Genomic DNA, 4,350 nt, shown 5'->3' with positions numbered 1-4,350 from the left:
TCCTATTTGGCTAGATTATGTCTATCTATGATGGTGTCTTAAGGTACTGAAATACTTTATTTGTGGATATATTTAGCGTTTTGTGCAAACGCTATTTTGAAATATAGCACGCTATTAGCGCGCTATAACTTGTGTAGCATTTTGAGAAGGGGCTCGCTATATTTTGTAGCGCGCAATTTTTTTCATTGATCACACCTCATTCCTAAAAAAGAAAAAATCTATCACATCTGGGACGCATCAATCATAGAAAGGAAAAAATCTATCACATCTAGCGGTGGGGCAATTAGTAGTGCAGAATCAATTTTGATCGATTTATTGCTAGGAAGCCGCTTGATCTTAGGTGCGAGTAGCAGAGGGAAAAGAACCCGATGCAAGCTAGCTAGCGAGCGGAATCTCAACCCGATTCGTCCAGCCATAGCTGCTTGGGTTCACGCCCGATTCGTCCCCAGCGCATGACGGCATGAGCAACGCCACCCACCATCTTCTTCGTCCTGCACCCGACGTGTCCCCACGCTTCGTACCCTCGCCGCTCGCCACCCTCAACTCCGGCACCACCACCAACGAAGGCGGATACGACCAACTAGGGCGCAGTCAAGAAAAACTGCGGCGGCGAAATCCCCTCATCTGTCCCTTCCAATCGATCCCCTACCCGTATGTGCATGCGAGATGCGACCTCGGCCCTATACCACGATCAGATCGGATTCAGATTTACCAGGGAGCGCAACAAATATAGCAGCAAAGAGCTCCGTCGACGACCTATAGCTAGCAGCCAGGCAAGACGTGCTCCACTCACCTCCTGCACGGCGACGTGTTCCGGGGCCGTGCCGCGCTGCTCCAGTGCCCGCGGCGTCACTCCCTTCACCATCTTCAACTCCCTCCTCTCTTTTTCCGCCCCCAAACTATTCAGCCTCTCTTGCTAGGGTTTGTGGGGGCCAAGTGCGGTGGCTGGGTGGCTTTTGGGCCTTTGTACAAGGAGAGGGCGAAGCGAAAGACAGAAATGGCAGGGCTGGAATGGCTGTTTCTCTGCGAGCGCGTGATTTCCACTTTGAAAGACTACACTAGTTTGTCTCAAAAAAAAGACTACACTAGTTGTCGACCCGACGGACTAGGAATTTTTGGAAGTTTGTAAATATTGTGCACAGAAAGTTTCTATAAGTATATATTTTTTGCTTTAAAATCTTACAAATATTTATAGATATCTTTCAGTACTACCCATTTTCCTAGTGTACAAACAATATATTTTCATGGTATAATATATATCTTTTAGGCCCACCACCTTCTTCCTCCTGCACCCGACGCATCCTTGCTTCCTACTACCTCCGTTCCAAAATACTCTACTTTTATTTGTCCAAAAATGATGTACCTATATACTAAAACATGTATAGATACATCTATATTTTGACAAATGAAAGGCATATATTGAGGAACGGAGGGACTACTCGCCGCCCGCAGCTCCGCCGCCACCACTTGCGGAGGGTATGCCCGCACAGCCGCCACCAACAGGACGCATCAGAAGACCAACTAGGATGCATTCGAGCAAAGCTGCGGCGGCAAAATTCGGACGCCGAGGACCTCCCATAGTCGCATGATTGAGTAATCATCAAATCAAACTAGCCGCGTGCAAGCCTTTCTATGTCTGATTCATCTCAGGTCTATCCCCTACCACGATCAGATTTAGATTGACTAGTGCAGCCCAACAACAAGAATTAACTCCGTCCGATCTATCCGCTAGAGCAGCCAAAGCCAAGCAATATGAGTGTTTACGTAAACCACGATCAGATCTACCAACTATCCAACCAAAAAGAACTACATGTATGCGTGATCCACTCACCTCCTGCACGACAATGAGTTGCTTCTCTGTGGCCGTGTCGGGGTGCTCCTATGCCCATGGAGTCACTCCCTTCATCCCCGTTACCATCTTCGCCATGTCCGGGGGTTAAATGATTATGCCTTGATCGCCAATACCTAGGTAGGGTTCTGGGGGCTCGCTGCGGCAGTTGGGTGCCTAGCTAGGTGGGTTAGGGTCAAGGGAACGCGCTCACTTGTAGAGGGAATGGAAGAAAGTGGAAAGAGGACAATTGGACAAAGATGGCCAGTGTTGTGCGAGTGCGTGGAAGCGAGGCACAAGCACACACGCGTTCTTTTACCGTATACGGTCTATATATCATGAAGATGATTAATTCCTACCAAAATCATGTCTCATTTCTGTGTTTTCTTTTTCTTTTTTTTCTCTAATGGCAGGATGATACACTCTTTTGCTGACCGAGACCTACTTGTTAAGCCAGAAAAATGAAAACAATTTGAAACTCACAACAAAAGATAAGAGTGATCAAACAACAACACCTAGTAAGCAATCCGCAATACTATCGGACTCAAAGAAGGGAAGAAACAATGAAAGGCGAAACTTCTGAGACCTTTTACGGTACATCTAAATAATAAGAGCCGTCCATTTTCAGTCATTCAATGGATTAGATCCACCGACACTACTAGACAAAATCAGTAGTATATTTTGTTCAAGGGGTAAAATCGGAACATACACTAAACAAATATTGTAAAATTCTAGTACATGCAAACCGTGAAGCCGCTGTGTTTTCTTCTCCTGCTTTGACCGAACGCGATCCATCCATTCTGAGACTGTTACCGCTGGCCTGATCAGGGCGAATACTTCCGGCCGGAGATGACATGCAACGAAGAGACGATTGTACTTAGAAGATCGTTCCAGGCCAGTACTTTTGACTAAGGAAATAAGCACGAAGCTAGCCAAGCTAGCCTCTCAGATTAATCGATCATGCATGTCCAGATGCACAGTCATGTTAGCACCCAATGGCTTCCCTACGGTCACTCGTACGTATACGTACACAAGACGGCGGCTGCACACAAGCAGTCACAACCCTGATCGAATCTCGCCGAAACCTATCGTAACGGTTTTGTTGCCACAAGGCACAAGCAACGCATATCCAGGTGATGCCGAGCCGCCGAGACGGGAAGCGGCAGCCTTGGCATGCATAGGGCCGCCGGATGCAGCGGGGAAAGAGGCACTAGTGGGCACTCTGAGCCGCCGCAGAGGGAGCTGCAGCCATGACGGCGTGACCGATTACGACTATGTGCGGCCACTTCGTGGCTTGTTGATTGCTTTGTAATGCCAAGTTGAATCGCGACGCCATTAGAGCCAACAGAGCTCTGAAGCCTGATCGACTGTTGGATGGACGCCATAGATGACCGGGGACGGCCACGGGAGGTCACAGCGAGGAATTCTATAATAAAGTTACAACTTTTATAGTAGTTGTCATTTTTTGGAGCCGTTCGTTTGTCTCGATCTAACGGCGCATACATACGTAGTACTCGAAAGTATGCGGATGAAAGTACTCGAAAGTACTATTAGTCTAGGGGCATTTTAGTCCTTGGAAATATATGACAAGGTGGGGCCCTCTCGTCCAATGCAAAACCGCCGCCCCTCTCGTCCAATGCAAAGCCGCCGCCGTGCTCCTTCCCCTCTTCCATCACCATTGCAACCGCGGCCATCTCCTAGCCTTCTCCTCCTTCTCGCGGCCGCAACTTTGCTCTTCTCATCGTCCACATCATCCACCCCCTCCTCCATCCACGCAAGATCCTCGATGGACCAGCAGATCGAGCACATCAGCAGCGGCGAGAATGCCGACTTCGTGGAGATCGCCGGCGGCGAGAACGCCGACTTCATGGAGATCGCCGGCGGCGACCAGGTCAAGATGGCTAGGTTGACGGAGATCCGTTCTTGGTTTCACAACATATTGCAGATGAACTAGACGGCAATGGCCACTTTGAAGCAAATGACGAGGAGGGAGAGGGCAAAGCTCCCCCCCCCACCCGCACAACCGATGCACAAGGTCGAGATCCTCCTCTGGGCGATGGAGCAGGCCGATTCGTCCAGCCCGTGGACCAGGCGTAGGTGGTGGGCGTTCAAATCCAGGGTAGAGCATCCACTAGATCAGGAACCCACGGTGCACGAGGTGCCATTGCAGATTGTGGAGCCTCCAACCGAGTCGGAGATGACTCTGAAGCGCAAGAGGAGGAGGACAGTGGTCGCGACATCGCTTCCCCACCGTTCTCCACGCTTCCCTCGCCGCTCTCCTAGTCTGAACGGCGGCCGTAGCTATGTTTAGGGTAAGTTTGCTGAATTTCATTCATGATTATTTGCCACTTGCTTAATTTGATTCTCTGCAATATGTTCTTGCTACCTGTGTACTTGAATCCGTAGCCTCTGGATGGCAGCTTAGTTCGATCGACAAGGCTGTAATGAGTCTAGGCATATAGCATTGCTAGGTTTACGTGCTACATTTTGATGTGAATGAGTGGTATCCATGATAGGAAATT

This window comes from Aegilops tauschii, chromosome 5 (assembly GCF_002575655.3).
Source record: "Aegilops tauschii subsp. strangulata cultivar AL8/78 chromosome 5, Aet v6.0, whole genome shotgun sequence".
Classification (NCBI taxonomy): Eukaryota; Viridiplantae; Streptophyta; class Magnoliopsida; order Poales; family Poaceae; genus Aegilops; species Aegilops tauschii.
This window is presented reverse-complemented; position numbering follows the sequence as displayed.